A 7663-nucleotide genomic window follows, 5' to 3' on the forward strand; every position below is an offset into this window, starting at 1 on the left:
AATGTAGTCTGTAGCTGAGATTGACCCTCAGCTCGGCTACAACTTTCACCGTAACTAGCAGGCCTCCATTTTCTATTTTGTGGGCGTTTCATTAATTTTTGGATTACATTTTTTTTATTCACCCAAAAAAAAAAAAAAAAAAAAAAAAAGAGAGAGAGAGAATTCTTGCTTACTTGCTTACTTGTTGGTTGTCTGAAGTTCAGGTCTTTGTCATTAGTGGTGAACCCTTTCAGTAGCATTGGCAGTTGGGTAAATAAATGGTTGTTCTTGATTGTTGCAAATAATTTTGAATTATGTGTTACATCATAGATTGTAAATGTTAAATGATGATTTGGGAATAATGTGAGCTCTGTACAGATTTCCAAGTTTAAGAAGTCCTATATTCTACCAGTGGCTGATGTGTTGCAACTCTTTAATATTACTTTGGATTAGGGAACTTAAAACCTTAATATTAGTACACTTAACCAAAACTGATTTTTTTTAAAAAAAAGAAGGAAACAAAAAAAGAAATGTCATGCTGTTTCATACACTTTCTTTCATGCATAGCAAATTAGAAATTCAATAGGGGATACTCCTTTCTGTGGTTAGCAAGAAAATATGCTTGCAGAAGTTTTCTTCTAGATTCTTTTGAATTGAAACACTTTGTGATCAACAATCATCCCCCTATCCAAGCCAAGTTCTACTGGAAATTTCTTTAATGTTATAAGAGACGAATGATGCAGAGCAAAACAGATAGGCTTCTAGCAGCTACTCAGCTGCATATGGCAGAACTGCAACACCTTCAAAATTTTCCTGCCAACACATTATATTGGCAAAACCACTCCATCTGCACTGTCTCTGCCAGTGTCGCTTAATTGTCAGCAAGACCAGCTATCCCTCCACAACTGGGCACACTCGCCTTGGTACTCTCCTACAGTTACTCTGATCCAAATCTGCATGATAGGCTTGTGCATACCTGGAAAAAAAAGCTTTACTGAGCATTAACAATTCATAAGCCAGCCTGTTTTGCACCCTCAAACATCACTTTGTTGAGGTTGTACCACAAGGCCTACAGATTTATGATATGACAATCTAGAGAACATCACATATTCCTGCTATTGAAAATGTGGATCCTCCATTCACTAAGTCAACAACTGCTTCAAAGTGCAAGGATAAATGCACAAAGTTCTAAGGGTCTAATCTGACCAAAACCATACAGCCCAAGAAAGACTACACTTCAGGAATAAATGATCCAAGTTTTCCTCTTCGTCATAGCATAAGATATAGTTTCACTCACCATGTTTAGGAGTTGTATGAGGCCATATCAGCTTATCAGTAAACCGATATAATTAAACTGACCAATCCTGCATAAAAAAAGTTTTCAGCCATCAATATTACAAATTAACAGGGAACTTACATGTGGCAGCACCCATTTCCATCAAAACTTGACATCAGACACACATATATGATGTAACCTATTAAACTCCTAAATGTCTGGGAAAAAAAAAAACAAAAGAAAGAAAGAAAGAAAGAAAGAATAATATAACTATGAAAAAGAAGAGGAAAAAGATATGTCTCTTCTAAATAAGATTCAAATATTATTGAGGACTCACCAATGCTTCTGCACAAGCATCACACGGAAGAATGAGGTTTATGGCGATTTCCTAACTTTAAAAATAAAAGCAGGACATGGCCAAGGCCATTTAGTAATACTTACCACTCAATATGATACATTAATGTTTGCAAAAAGATACTTCTCTCATGGTAAATCACTGATATGACAAATCAAGTAATATGTAGCCATTCACAACAATTTTTTTTTTTTTTGGTGACTGATAAAATGGAAGTATATGATTTTAGCTTTTCAGAATAGCTGTATGAGAGATTCTTATTTTGTTGGACAGATCAAACCAAACAAAAAAAAAAAAGCATTTTAAAAGTTCCAAATAAGTAAAACCCCTTTGCATACTTTAACATAAAGCAAACCATAATATATGGAAAGGACAAGAAGGAAATATATACAAATTAGAATTCAAGTTTATTCATTTTGAACTACCTGTCTATCTCTCATGACTTTACTAATGAGCTTGTGTTTATGGACTTCTAAATAAGGACAACCCAGAAGCCTAATTCTAAATGTAAGAAAAAAACATGGAATAGAACAATAAATCAATATACCTTTGGCAGTGAGAGCTTCCAGTGTTGATGTTTACTTGCTTTCTAGCAAATGATTTCTACTTCTGTTTAAAACACCAGGAAAAAGCTTTGTCTAGCCATTCTTTTTTCGCACATTGAAACCAAAGCAGCACAAGAAGAAAAGAGTACACGTTTCAGAGTTTGCTGCCTGTTATCCAAGCTATTGTTCATAAAGAACTTAGGGGCAATGGTTACAAGGGTTCAAGGCTCCGCCAGGACATATGTCCACCTGTCAAACCCAAACATTTGTAAGCTGTTGAATGTCCTTCACCACAACCTCTCTATTGGCCAACTTTGCCACCTATTTCTTAATTATAAGAATACAAACAGAGAGAAATCTCAAAGCCTGAAGATGCTATAAAGGAAGAGTTGGACAAACTAGAAGAAGTGATGTAATAGCCAATAGGGAACATCCTGAAAGCTGGAATATATATTTTTGTCGTTTAGTTAATATGTGTCATTTATGATCCCCATTTTTGTTTCAGTGTGCGTGTGTCAAATACATTTGCATTTTTTTAAGGGGATGATGTCATTTTGACCATCCAAATAGTTTGAGGTTAAAGAATGGATGGCATGTCAAGTAGGCTTTCCTGGAGCTTCTAGATCAGCAATAGATTCTTTTGCTTAAAATTTTCATTTTATTTATTTATTTTTATGTTATTTACATTACTCTTTTGATATTATAGCTATGGGGATCACTTCTAGGTGTGAGGCCTGTCAATCTATATGTGAATAGCAATCATTTAACGATGTTATGAAAAGGTACAGAGTCACTTGCTTGGTGTTAGGACTTGGGAGGTTCAAAGGGGAATGCAATATCTACATAGAGCTTTTGTTCATGTATAATATGTATTTGGCTTGCATGCATGCACATACAATTAATGGAATTTATTCTTGAAAATTTGTGGCAATATCTACTAGTGGAAGTGTCATGTTGTTTTGTGAATGTCCACAAAAAGATTAAAAATGAAGAAAAAGCTCAGCTAAAACAACCAGCCATGGACATGCACCTACTCTATTTTTTCAAAAAAAGCTTGGATCCCCTGTATTTCCTTCTCCTAACCTTGCAGCTTGACTCCAACAGGATTGGTTGCTAGTTGTGACACTTTCTAAAGGTCTACACTTGCTTATCTTGTTGCTGTAAAGGTTTTTGTTTGTTTTTTGAAATGTTGGTTACCCTGCACATTGAAATCAAACTTTTACAATACCAGACAACATTAGTGGCATGGATAGGTTCTTTCTTCACAGTTGCCTTGTTCCTTTTAAGTCCATATAGACCATAAAATAGAGAAAAAAAAAAAGAGGCAATGATAAGTACTTTAAAATCCCCAAATCTCCCTCCCCTTCGTCCAGCTCTTCAACCATGCCTGAATAAAATAAGGCTGGATGAAATCAGTCCTAATGTACAGATCAAACCAAACCTGATTTCTCTAGATGAAAAGGAAAAAAATATATGGTCTTTTAGTATCTTTGACTCAAAGGACTAAGTCCTCAAATGCCTTCTCAATTCTGCCCTCACAAGAAGAAAATTCAATAAAATTCTCCAAAGAACAACAATCATTTTAGAAGGAAATTGTAACCTACATAGCTAGTTCCAAAGCTCAGCCTGCTCAGGGTCTTCACTTATGGTTGTGCCAGTGAGATTAATAAAGGACCTGCCAGCTTGGTTTCTACAATTCCTAGTATGCAACAGCCACTATCCTTTTCAACCAAATAAACCCCAGATTTGGAATGAGACCTTATGAGCTTGGCAGCAACACAGAGGAATTTGTGAAATTCCCTCGGAATCATTTTGGTTATAGGGTTTTCAAACTAATTCAGAATACCACCTGAAAGTATCTTTGACTAGCACATATGCCACACCATGTAGAGAGCCTAAGCAATTTCATTTGACATCACTTTTCGTATGGGACTACCAATAAAATAGGAACCCTACACACACACACACACACACACTGATGTCTAAAAAGGTGTATTATCAATTCACTATGAAATGTATTTCATCAAGTTAAAATGACAAAGAAACAATTGCATCAACAGAGATAACAAGTAGAGCAGGTTTTACAAATCTAATCAGCTCTCCAATGCACAGTTGTTTGCCTGCATGAGTCTAATTACTAAAAAGACAAGTGAAATGAACATGGATGGTTTTCCTTGGTTATGATTTGAAATAAGTCTGGAAATTTTTTTGAATATCAAGGGCCCAAAGCACAAAAGTCATATGGTAATAATTTCCATAATTAACGAACAATGTTATGTATAAAATGAGTTTAAACTATTAATATTACAAATCAATGAGGCAATGCAAGTGATAGACTGATACCAGCCTTTCCATTCAAATATAACATTAAATACATTTTATTTAACTCCTAAATGTCTAAAAAAAAAATATACCATGTGAAAAAAAAATAAAGATAGAAACAAAAAATCTAATTTACAAAAAGATGTCACTTTTAAATGAGATTTAAATATTATAAAGATCTCACCTGTGCCTTTGCACAAGCATCACAGGTGAGGATGAGGTGTAAGATGTTTTCCTAACATTGCAAAACAATGGAAGCAAATGGCTAAGGCCACTTTGTAATACATCGTGTTCAATACTATCTATTATTCACATAATTTTTAGATTTCCATTAGTGACATTACTACCTTTTTTAACTGTTTTTTCAATTGCAATTATTAATTCATGGTGCATGCCTCTTGCATCTTCATCTAATTGTTGATTACAATTAGTGACATTATTTACTTTTCGAACTTTTTCCTCAATCACAATCATAAATTCATGGAATTCTACTTCATTCATTTTGAAGAACCTGCCATGGAAACAAAATGAGGTTGTGCTTGTGGATTCCTAAAATGAGGACAAGGAGGGCAGTGAGGAGGGTGGGGACAGATTCAGAGTTTGCATACTCTGCAGATCCAAGTACTAGAATCCTTAGATTTGGGAACCTAGAAGCAGAAGGAGGATTGAGAAAAATATTACCTATCAAACTCAGAGGCACTAACATTGTAGAAAAGAAGAGACAGAAAGGCAGCCCCACCAAAGGATTAGTAATGGTTAGATCAAGCTTTTCCATAACATGTGGAATGGTGATGCAGACCATGTGTCAATGTAGGAGGAAAGACATTTGGTTAAGCAACAGCTGCGCAATATGCGTAGGGGTATGGGATTGAAAATGGCATAGCGAAGAGTCTAAATTATGGACATTATATCCACAAAGCTAAGATTTTGATTCTGCCGCCCAAAGTATGGGCCTAAGTCAGGAATGGGGACAAGAGTTCAGAGATGCCTCCACTCGCTTGACAGAACACTTATGGAGATAGCACCTTGGGTTGGTAAAAACGAGAGGATGTGGCAGTGTTACTGAGGGCATTTTGTCAAGCAAAGGAGAGGGAACTCTACAAGACCTTGCTCTCAAATATCTCTCCCTCTCTCAAATTTCTAGGAATCAAACATATGGTGGGCAATCCATGAATATTTTTACACAAGAAAAAGATATTGTAGCAACGAACAGAGCTTGAATTAAGAAGAAAGACAGTGACTTACAGGGAAAAAAGTTGATTAACCTTCCAAGGTCACTTTCGCTTACCTCTTCAGTCTTCACTACAGTCTTTGTACTCACTTGACTCCTCACAGTCAGAGTTACCGTGGGCCATAATTTCTAGGAGTCTTGCAATCCTTTTTGGGTGAGGTTTGTCATTAGAGCTTCCAGCCCCATCTTAGTCTTCACGGCTTCTCTTCGCTTCGTAACCTTCCGCTGCTTCTCTCAGACATAGTTCGGTTAAGGTCTTCAATGTCCTTCGCAACTCACATTTTTTCGCTTGTTCAGCTTTGCTTAAATAATTTCTTTCTACTGACACCACTCGTAAAATTGTATATCGAAATTACGACTTTGGCCTTTGGGTTTGGTTGATTATTATCTTTTTTAAATTAAAAACAAAGACTTGGTATGAATTTAATGGTTTTATTTATTTTAATATTTTGATAGTTTTTTAATATAATTCAAATATCAGGCTAAATTGTAAATTTTTTCAATAATGAATTTAAATGATTTAATGATAATTTTTTATTAGACCTTACCAAATGGCTCCAATCTGACCCTTACAGGTTGGGTTGAGTTGATTTTTAGAGTTATTTTGGGTTATGTTAGCTTGGGTGAGAAATTTCTATACTTGATGAGGTCAATATAGAATATAAAGTTTCTCAAACCTAAGCCGATCATGTACACGGTTTGTTTTTAGTTTGGTTATATCCTTTTACTAAAAGCAATCATTTTATATTTTATAGACTAAATTCATGGGCTGACCCGATCTTAACAAAATAAACTCCACCTTTCAAAGCATAATCCCAACACCTCCTTAAAGAATAAAATCCCCTGTTAACGTAATTCTACAGACACATTCACTCACAACTCATTTGGTATTGGGTCTGTCTATCAATGACAAGGCCTCCATTTGCTTATATGGGCCTAGTCCCATTGGGCCTTCAAACCGACCTGTTCTCCCACAGTAACTTCAACTTCTTGCGTATTCATAGGTTTCAGAGTATGAATAAGATTATGAGGTTATCATTGAAAACACCACGTCGAGGTTGACTCCCAACCGAATATATCAACATCTATAGTGTCTGCAAGATCAAATAAAAGAACATGCCCTAATGTCTTGATCTCTGCCGCCATTTCATGTCTCAGTTGCTCCTATGTGTAGCATACAATACTATCATCAAATTCCAATTATTTCATCCAATAATCACATGCAAGTTAATTCTTTAAATTATTTAATAGAAATTCGAACCCCTCATACTCTATTTGGAAATTGAGAATATCTAAGAAAGAACAATAAAAAAAATAAAAACATAAAAATCAGACTGGCTGAATGAGTGAGCGAGTCAAGAAATAAGGTTCCAGAATTGTCTGTGGTGACCAATACTTGAGCTTTCACCCTGCTTTGGTGACCTACTGAAGAGCCAAGAAATATGCAAACTTGATTGTAAAGTGACCATATTTGATTCCAGCCCACAGGTAGTGTTATTGGGATTTGATTGATGAGAGCCATATCATCCGGAGAGTATAACTGGTGCAGTAGTTCAGTGTCCCATCTTCTTGGTGCTTCAATAGTCAACTTAGAAATTGATTATTTTTGCACATAACAGTCTTGAAACTTCTTGTAGGGAATTGGATATCCTAGTAAGCTTAAGTTTTGCAGCCAAACTGTTTTGGCAAAGGAACAAGTAAAATAAAAAAAAGGTTGTCACAACTCTCCAAATGATGTCTGCAAAAACTTCATAGGCAATCACCTGTAATCGCATTGGAGCAATCTGTGGCATATATTTAAGGACGAGGATTTGTTGCAACCTTGGTTGCAGGAAGTCCTGCATAAAAGTGGATGCGGCAATATGTTAAAATGACTCCCGTCCAGTTAGTGTTTCTCACTCCTCTCTCTCACCCCTCTCTCTTAACACTCATCCCTCTCTCTCTCACGTTCACAC

The 7663-nt window shown here is 35.8% G+C and overlaps 1 long non-coding RNA gene across 1 annotated transcript; it reads right to left on the minus strand.

Moving 5' to 3' along the window:
* Window positions 1-660: 660 nt before the first annotated feature.
* LOC142618900 (uncharacterized) lies at window positions 661-5934 on the minus strand. The gene is made up of 4 exons (XR_012841387.1): window positions 5766-5934; window positions 2158-2404; window positions 1277-1343; window positions 661-955 (listed from the first exon to the last, which is right to left on the minus strand). It is a non-coding gene; the product is annotated as an uncharacterized LOC142618900 (long non-coding RNA).
* Between the last annotated feature and the right edge of the window lie 1729 nt (window positions 5935-7663).

This window comes from Castanea sativa, chromosome 12 (genome assembly GCF_040712315.1).
Source record: "Castanea sativa cultivar Marrone di Chiusa Pesio chromosome 12, ASM4071231v1".
Classification (NCBI taxonomy): Eukaryota; Viridiplantae; Streptophyta; class Magnoliopsida; order Fagales; family Fagaceae; genus Castanea; species Castanea sativa.